The 10,357-nt window shown below is 37.7% G+C and overlaps 1 pseudogene; it reads left to right on the forward strand.

Annotated features, from left to right (window-relative positions):
• The first annotated feature begins 332 nt into the window (after positions 1-332).
• Positions 333-2,438, forward strand: LOC149216428 (FT-interacting protein 3-like; annotated as a pseudogene).
• The last annotated feature ends 7,919 nt before the right edge of the window (positions 2,439-10,357 follow it).

Raw genomic sequence — 10,357 nt, forward strand, 5'->3', positions numbered from 1 at the left:
CATTTCCAATTCAAATATTTTATTTAAAAATATAATACTATAATTAGATTTTATATGACCATATCCAATTCAATTTTCGCCTTGGGTTTTTGGTCTCGAGAAAGTTCAACATACGAAAAAGAATATTCTTCAACTTTTAACCTTCTATTGTTATATCCTTCCCTTATTCCGCAGCAGGAAAAACATATGTTATTTATAAAAAGTATTTATTTATTTTCTTTCCTAAGCATTAAGCATTTCACGTAAATATATATTTTAAATATTTATTATAATATTATAAATAAAAGATATTTATTAATAATATAAATAAAAAATTATAATATTATGCTCACATGACCTGGCGGCGGGCACGACAGAGAACTCTCGCTCGGCTCTTTCATTCTGGTTTCTTGCGCCTAGGTGGGTATCGGCTTGAGGACAAGAAAGGTGAGGGCAAGGTCAAGGGCGAATTAATGTTGGCTGTCTGGTTGGGCACTCAGGCGGACGAAGCGTTTTCAGAGGCATGGCATTCGGATGTAGCAGCGGTGCACTCGAAGGGGCTTGTGAATACTTGATCTACCATTCGCCCAAATTGTGGTATGTGAGGGTGAATGTGATTGAAGCTAAAGATGTGATTCCCAGTGACAAGACTAAATTTCATGGTTTTCATGTCAAGGTTCAGTTGGGAAATCAGTTGCTGAAGACAAAGCCAACTGTGGCCGCTGGAAACATGAGTCCTTTTTGGGATGAGGACTTGTTTTTCGTGGCAGCGGAGCCATTCGAGGATCATTTGATTCTCACGGTCGAGGATCATTTGGGGCCGAATGAGGAAGAAATTCTTGGGAGAGTAACGATTCCTCTGAATAACATAGACAAACGACGGGATCATAAGATTGTGAATCCTCGATGGTTCAGACTTCAGAACCCTGCTGTTGCTGCGGGGGATGGGAAGTCAAAGAAGAAAGACGTGAAGTTCGAGAGCAGAATTCAGCTGAGATTGCATTTATGTGGGGACTATCATGTCCTGGACGAGTCTAGTCATTACAGCAGCGATCTGAGGCCGACCGACGAGCGTCTCTGGAAGCCTAAAATTGGTATTTTCCAGGTTGAGATCTTGCGCGCTCAGAACTTGCTTCCTATGAAGACCAAAGATGGACGAGGCAGAACGGATGCTTACTGCGTTGCCAAATATGGACAGAAATGGGTTCGTACCAGGACTCTGATTGATACCTTGAGTCCAAAATGGAACGAGCAATATACCTGGGAAGTTTATGATCCCTGTACAGTAATCACTGTTTGTGTTTTTGACGATTGCCATCTTCAAGGGGACGAAAAGTCTTCGGCATCCGTGAAAGATGCCCGGATCGGTAAGGTTCGAATCCACCTTTCGACTCTCGAGACAGATCGCGTTTACACGCATGCCTATCCTCTGTTGCTGCTTCATCCCTCAGGAATCATAAAGGCGGGCGAGCTTCATCTGGCTGTTCGTTTCTCCTGTTCGTCTCTGATGAACATGATGCAGATTTACACACAGCCATTGCTGCCGAAGATGCATTATCTTCATCCCCTATCTGTAACGGAGCTTGAACGTTTGCAATACCACGCAATGAATATAGTGGCAATGTGGCTGGGAAAAGCGGAGCCTCCTCTGAGGCGAGAAGTGGCGGAGCATATGATGGACGTGGATTCACGTTTGTGGAGCTTGCGCCGCAGTAAGGCGAATTTCTTCCGCATAATGAATATCCTGGCTCCTCTCACAGCGGTAGGGCGATCGTTTAACGATATATGCCAATGGAAAAATCCTGTAACCACCGTCCTGGTGCACATCCTCTTCTTGATTCTCATATGGTATCCAAAGCTAATTCTTCCGACCGCCTTCCTCTGCATGTTCCTGATTGGCATATGGAAATTTCCTTTCCGTCCACGGTGCCCACCCGATATGGACACAAGCCTCTTCCAGTCCGGACTGGTTCACCCAGACGAAATGGAGGAAGAATTCGACACATTCCCCACTAGCAGGGCCATTGACATTGTGAGAATGCGATACGATCGACTCAGGAACGTTTCTGAGCGAATACAGACCCTGTTGGGAAATATGTGTACTGAGGGAGAAAGGCTTCAAAATCTTCTGAGCTGGAGAGATCCACGAGCGACTACCATATTTCTCATATTTTGCTTGATAGCTGCCATAGTTCTCTATACCACCCCCTTCCAAATTGCAGTGGTTTTTGTTCTGTATCTCCTGCGCCATCCGAGGTTCCGCAACAGGCTTCCTTCTGCTCCTCTCAATTTCTTCAGGAGATTGCCTGATCATACCATTTCTCTGTTATAAAAATAGCTTGGTCTTTCATGTCTGCTGAAGCTAGAGCTTTGTTCTTTTTATTTAGCTTTTGTTCTGTGAATACACTATTCTAGCGGTGTATGTTTCTTTAATGTACTGTTCCAAGTTATTTCTTCAACAGCTGTAATTGATGATCTATCTATGATTTTATAGCTGCAACAGAGCAGAATTATCAGCATTCCTGTTCTGAGATTATGTCATCAAGGCTTTTCTCCTTCAGCTAATCTAATGTATGGGCACTTCCGCATGTTGTGTAGTGGAGGAGCTTGTAACTTTTCTTATAATCTAATTTCCTTCTGGAACTTCTCCAGAGTTGATGCTCTGTATGGCCAACTGTACCATATTTTTCGACATAGAAAGAATCGATGCTATTCAGCTGTGCTCCCTTTACCCTGCATTACAGCTCCATCTTTGGATACTGTATCGAAGCCACCCGTGCCTCTTCCATAGTCTCTTCAGAAGTGAAACCAATATTATGTTTCTTAACTGGACTGATTGCATTAATAACAAGTTAATTTGGTGTGGGAACGTGGTTGAATCTGATCAATGTCTGAAATTTTTGAGCTTTTTTTAGATTTGTGATCTGGAAGAAATGCTTTTACCACAAGATTAGTAACGCTTTATTTAGTTTTTAAGAATTTTAAATTTGTAACCAGGGAGAAGATCCTTTCACCACAGGATTACCAGAGTCTCTGTTTATTATCCAAAACCAAGAAGAAACAGTTGTAAGTTAAGGTTCAAACAAAATAGTTCAATCATAAGAAGAAGCAGTTGTAACTTAAGGTTCAAACAAAATAGTTCAATCACTTCACTTCAACTAAAATAGTTCAATCACTTTACTTCAACTATGATGCTTACAGTGACCTATGTGAAGTGATTTGTGGAATTATCCAATTGATGTGAGTTATTTCTCCATCTCCATATTCCATATTTTGTATGGTTGTGCAACACCGTTGTATTAACTATTTCACCATCTAAATAATTTGCACAACACAAATGTAACAACTATGGTGATGCAGGTGCATTAGGCCGAGCACACAAAAGTGATAAGTTATTAAACTCAGAGCAAGAGCTTACCAATGTGATTTGATCACATGCCAACGCTAAATCATTTTAAAGTTTACTTGTGAAAAGTTTTTGATATTTAGTTAAGATTAGTTAGGAACATCTAGTTAAAAGAAATGATTTTATAGCTAGTAGGGAGTTAAAGCTAAGGGAAATTGGTTCACGTCCATGAACTCACTTCTTAGACAATTTTTTTTTTTTTCTTTAGTTTTGAAAAAAAGAGATGAACATTTTTATGAAAGATTTTGGAGTCTGTATTGCTCCTATGAAAGATTTTGGAGTGTGTATTGGAGCAAGGGTTTGGAGTGTGTATTGGAGCAAGGGATTTTTGTTCTCTATGTGAGATTGAAGTTAACTGAACAACATTTCTTAGACAAGTGGTTTTTTTATCAACAAGTCAAATTTGTAAGTGTGTATAAGATATTTGTTGGATTTATGATACAGGTGTTGTCCTTAATGGCAACTCACTTAGATGAAAGATCATAGTGTAGCATGACAACAACAAAGAATTACAGATCAGACTACAAAGAATGAAGAAAGAGAGGTATACACAGGTTCACAATGACCAAGCTGCGTATACACACAGGTTCACTGAATACAAGTTGCATATACGTACACACACACTTTCACGGAAGGAAAAGCGTGTATATGTTGAAAAACTAAGTTTTTGGTCCATGGTGTTTCGTCCATGGTATTTTGATCCATGGTATTGGTCGAAGGTATTTGGTCCGAGGTATTGACCCTAGGTATTTGGTCCAAGGTATTAGTCCTAAGTGGTTTTGGTCCATGGTATTGAGAAAGGCCTAAAACTATATAACAAGGAGAAGATCATTAGGCCAAGGTGAGCAAGTATTGAATATCTGATGAAGTGTGAGATCTAGTATGCAGGTTATCAGCTGATGGTGCTTTGCTTGATTTGAACCAAGGATGAACTTTAGCAGTTGATGAGGGATAAGATCTAATGATGGATCGAGATCTTAAGGCTTGAAATGAATTATCATTATATGGTTTGATCATGTATAATATAGATCTTAATATTGACGCATGCGTTGTTCTATAAATGTTATGATCTAAGTATGACTGAAGTCTGGAATAGCTGCAAAATTATGAATTAATATTTGCAAATGTATACACTGATTGGCTTTGGTAAAAGAGTGTATACACGCTGGTTTGGTTCATCAGAGTAGTGTATATATTATGAGATATGATATTTGAGGTTGCAGTTGGATCTACCTATTGTTGTAGAGTTCTGGGTTCTGCTCTATGTTCTAGTGACTGTGTTTTTTATGACAGTATACTAAATGTTCAGATTGATTGGTTAATTGTGATTTTCTTCAGTGATGATGGGACTTCAGTGATTCAGTTGTGGGTAATTCAGAGATTGATGATTAAGTTTCAATGATTGGTTAATGCAGATGTATTTGATGGTTGTATTATAGTGGTGATTGACTTTGAGCTTCAATGTTGTTGATGGGTCCAGTATGAAAATTGGATGAAATGTGGCCTTCATATTATGGTGTTGTGTTCTAGGAGTATCCATTTTGAAAATTTATGAAACGTGGTCCCTAGAGGAAGAGAGAAAGTTGTAGCCTTTTGTAGGCTGGCACCTACATACTGGTAAACTTATCGGCTAGTACAAGAGCCAGGGGGTTGGATCTCACTTCTAGTAGTAGCTGGAAAATGAGTGAAGGTTGAAGCCTTCAGTAGGCCGGTGCCTACGTACTAGTAAACAGATCGGCTAGTACAAGAGCTAGGGGGTTGTAGCTCCCTTCTAGTAGAAGCTGGAGAACGAGAGAAGGTTGTAGCCTTCTGCAGGTGGGTGCCTGCGTACTGGTATGAGTCTGCACCAGTACAAGATTGTAAACAGGTTTTTCTTATATTAAAAAGAAGATAGCAGCAGGTGGTTTTTATCTCGCATTGGGTTTCCACCTTAAATCTTGGTGTTCATGTGTGTTTCTTATGGGTGATGATTTGTTTTGATATTACTACACATGGTTACTATTTACTGTTTAATAAAGTACTGATGCACATATTAAAGATCAACATATGATGAATTAACTGAATCATTAGTTTGTTGGATATAAATTTGTTTCCTTAAACATAGTTGCCATGCGGGTTACCTTCATTGAAGTAGTGTATATAAATTTGAGTATGAAAGGAAAAAGATTATTAACTTGACTAATATTAATTCGCCCCCACCCCCTCTCAGTATTATTTCCAACAATTATTATAAGAGTAGGTCCTTTGGTAGAAGCTTGATCGCTTGAAGGAGATCCGTAGAACAATAGGAAAGAAGCTAAAGAAGAAAGCGCCTAGGAAGAAGAAGATAGCTCAAAAGAACAGCGACAGCAAGAGACACAATTAGCCGTTAGGTGGAAGCAAGTATTCAGATTCTGAATCACCTCAGATTGAAGATGGACAAGCAAATGAAGCATCAGGTACAAATTTCTAGTCTTCTAGTGATACTTTTATTTGTTCATGCAAATTTGGAGATATTGGAAGTGATCCTGAAAGAAACATAGAGACAAAAGTTAAAAGACTCGTAGATAAAATAAAAAATCAAAAAGATTTATTTAAAAAAAGGGAGTGTGCCTTCAAAGAAGAAGTTACGAGATTGAAAACTCAGCTAGAGGAAGGAAACAAAGTAAGGAAGCAGTACAAGGAAAAGGAAGATCAATGCCAAAAGTTGCAGGATGAAGTGACAGCATTAAGAAATGAAACAAATGATCAGAGTATAAAAATCAAGAGACTTCAAGACAGATCCAGTTACGATATAAATCTTGAAGTTGAGATCCTCTCTCTAAAAGAAGATATAGAAAACAAGTAGAATAAAGAACTGCCTCAAGCAGATAAAGAACAAAAAAATTAGATTCTCAAATTAAGGCAACAAGTGGAAGAAGGAAGAAAGGCTGAAGAAATCTTGAAGAAGCAATATATTGTCATATGCTTTTAACATGAAGTAGAAATTATGTCATGGTTTAAAAATTTTCCAGTCATTCAAGAAAACTTGACAAAAATGTGAATCCATTCAAAATATTCTACGTGCAAAACAGTTATATTTTACGCTAGAAAAGGAAGAGCAATATCAAGTTGAGGTAAATATCTTAAAAGGTAAATTAGAAGAAAATGATAAACTGTTACGATTTCAAGACAGTACTAAGATTTTGGATAATATTCTTAGTAGTCAAAGGTCTCCTACCATCAAAACTGGTCTTGGTTTTCATGAATATGTTGAAGGTGAATCTAGCTCACAAGGTGAGGTAAGGAACTCTAATGCAAAATCTGAAATGCTCAACAAGGAGATGAGAGGTCAACCCCATCAAAAACCAAGGAAAGAAAGTCTTCAAAGAAAATCTTTTACTCCTAACTGTGAAAGTGATATTCGGTTATTTTCTCCAATGAATAATGTTGAATGTTTTATATGTCATAACTTTGGACATGTTGCAGCCAGATGCAGAAGTAGAATGGTTCAAGACCGTCACACAGAAAGATCAACATGTTCTAGGTTCTTTAAGGGATATTGTTTTCTTGCAATATGTTTGGTCACAAATCCATTGGCTGCTATAGAAGAAATATGAAATATGTAAGATGTTATGTATGTAACAAGTTTGTACATATAGAAAAGGAATGCAGGAGAAAATATCGGGCAGCATACCAAAAGGAGAAAACACCATCACACTTAAAGATATGGAAGAAGAAGGAAGTACAGTCAGAAAAATGTGGCATGGCACAGTGTACAAACATGACAGAATCAGGGGAAGCCGAAAGTATGAAACTTCAATGTTTTAAATCTCATACGCAAGTTTCATAAAGACAAGTCATGTATATATGTGAGTTCGAAGCTGCACAGTTGCGTATATGTAGTCTGAGAAAAACATCGTGGGACAGTCTCATAAAAACTGATGTGATATGATTCAGAAAAGCATCAGTTATATTTTCTGCCATAGATGGCTACAATCTGTGGATGTTGTTTAGAAGTGTTTTGATCCTCACAAGTTGTTGATAACTTGATGTATATTTGATTGATGATGATGCCTTGATACTTCTTACTGATATATGCAATGATTAGATCTGATAGTGAACAGGTGGAACAGGTTCAGGGGGAGAACATGCTATGCTTCTAAAAAAACATTGTTGGCATTATGGTTAGAAGTCTTTGGAACCCAATTAATGATGATAATGCTTATATGTCTTGCTATGTTATGGTTATGAGTTTTCCATGATAAAACCTTAGATGATATTTGGGATCGCATAAGTTGGTATTCAGATTAGATTTATGGATGATTGTAAATGGCTTTTGATGATGCATATAGTACATATATGTTGCTTACATGTTGATCTTCATAAGGACAAGGAGAAGTACAAAGCTTGAGTACACAACTTCATTATTTGATGATGAGCCATTTATTTCTTTTATGTTGCTGTCATCATGCCTTCAAAGATGCATAAAGTTCATATTGCACTTATGATGTAGGATTGCTATAGTTCCTGGCTCTCATATGGTTGAGGATTGTTGTTGTTGATGATATCAAGAAATCTTGACAAATGATCATGAGCTCATGGTTTTCTAGATATATTGCTATCTCTTTGATGGATATACAGTATGTTGGATACATGTATGATTACTTAAGTAAATATTGTTGATTGGCCAAGAGAATGGTGTTATTGCAAGTCGCATGAAGACATAGCTATTTGAAGACAAGGATATTCGAGGACATGACTTACTTAGACACATAATGATGATGAGTTCTTACTTTATGATGATAGGTTGATACTCACATATGTTGATTATCGTCGTTGATACTTATCAGATGTGGGATGTTCCCTAGTGATGATATAGTGAAGGTTCTTGTGGAAAGATCATGCAGCTCTTGATAATGATGTTATGATCATAGATGATTTCTATGGTGTTTTCACATACATATGATATGATGTGAATGATTTTGTGCTACTACTTGGAGATATGACATATGCTTAGTTGATTCATGGAAGGTTATGATAAGGCTCTTTCAACTAAGGAAACAAAGCAATTTGATGTTGATGAAGATCAAGAGGATGAGTTGATATATGCAGACATACTTTGTCATAGGTTGATGATGGACATATATAGGTTGTTGGTATGGATGTTGTTGACAGATGCTTATGGAGCAAATCATATATGGTGTATGATAGTTGCTGATGACTATCATGGTATTGTTTAGATATTTGGTCTCTGTTATAAATGTCATGTATATCATTCAATGTAAAGGTCACATAAATACCCATGATATAATAATCTGTCTCTGTCTGTTGTAGTCTTTTGATGAGTCCCTTTTGATCATATGATGTAATTTGTAACCCCACTATGCATGGGAAGGATGATGTAATAATTGATATATTTCAGTCATGTATATCCCCACTTGGTTGGCAGGATGAGTCAATATCCCCACTTGGTTGGGAGATGGATGTATGTATGAGTCATTTGTGATAGGAAGGTCATACTCACTTAGTTGAGTTATAGAGTCATGTTATTCTTTAGAAAATATTTTTGCAGACTGTGCATATGCTCAGGGGGAGCATGGAAGATATAGTGCATCTCAGCATGTACAAAGAGGGAGCTCAATCAGATAATTCAGCATGTACTCAAGCGGAGCATGGACAGCATAATGTATATCAAAAGGAGAGAATATCTTGGTCTTCCCTTTGCCTAGGGGGAGAGTGACTTGGTGTTGTTGTTGCCATCAAGTCCAAAGGGGGAGATTGTTGGCATTATGATACATGTGTTGTCCTTGATGGCAACTCACTCAGATGAAAGATCACAATGCAACATGACAAAAACAAACAATTACAGATCAGACTACAAAGAATGAAGAAAGAGAGGTATAGGCAGGTTCACCTTGACCAAGCTGCGTATATACGCAAGTTCACTAAACACAAGTCGTGTATAAGTACACACGCACTTTCATAGAAGGAAAAGTGCGTATATGTTGGAAAACTAAGTTTTTGGTCCGTGGTATTTTGATCCATGGTATTGGTCCAAGGTATTTGGCCCGATGTATTGACCCTAGGTATTTGATCCATGGTATTGAGAAAAGCCTAAAACTATATAAGGATGAGAAGATCATTATGCCAAGGTGAGAAAGTATTGAATATCTGATGAAGTATGAGATCTAATATGCAGGTTATTAGCTGATGGTGCTTTGCTTGATTTGAACCAAGGATGAACTTTAGCAGTTGATGAGGGATAAGATCTAAGATGGATCGGGATATTAAGGCTTGAAATGAATTATCATCATATGGTTTGATCATGTATAATCCAGATCTGAATACTGATGCATGTGTTGTTTTGTAAATGTTATGATCTGGGTATGATTGAAGTCTAGAATAGCTGCAAAATTATGAATTAATATTTGCAGATGTATATGCTGGTTGGCTTTGGTAAAAGCGTGTATACACACTGGTTCGGTTCATCAGAGTAGCGTATACATTATGAGATATGATATTTGAGGTTGCAGTTGGATCTGGCTGTTGTTGCAGAATTCTAGGTTCTGCTCTGTGTTCTGGTGACTGTGTTTTTTATGACAGTATACTAAATGTTCAGATTGATTGGTTGATTGTGATTTGCTTTAGTGATGATGGGACTTCAATGATTCAATTGTGGGTGATTCAGAGATTAATGATTGAGTTTCAATGATTGGTTAATGCAAATGTATTTGATGGTTGTATTGCAGTGGTGATTGACTTTGAGCTTCAATGTTGTTGATGGGTCCAATATGAAAATTGGATGAAACGTGGCCTTCATATTATGGTGTTGTGTTCCAGGAGTATCCAGTCTAAAAATTTATGAAACGTGGTCCCTGGAGGAAGAGAGAAGGTCATAGCCTTCTGTAGGTCGACACCTACGTAATGCTAAACATATCGGCTAGTATAAGAGTGAGGGGGTTGGAGCTCCCTTCCAGTAGTAGCTGGAAAATGAGTGAAGGTTGGAGCCTT

The sequence above is a fragment of the Pinus tabuliformis genome, chromosome 1_1, assembly GCF_031772625.1.
Source record: "Pinus tabuliformis cultivar Carrire ecotype Pingquan chromosome 1_1, CPIR1, whole genome shotgun sequence".
Classification (NCBI taxonomy): domain Eukaryota; kingdom Viridiplantae; phylum Streptophyta; class Pinopsida; order Pinales; family Pinaceae; genus Pinus; species Pinus tabuliformis.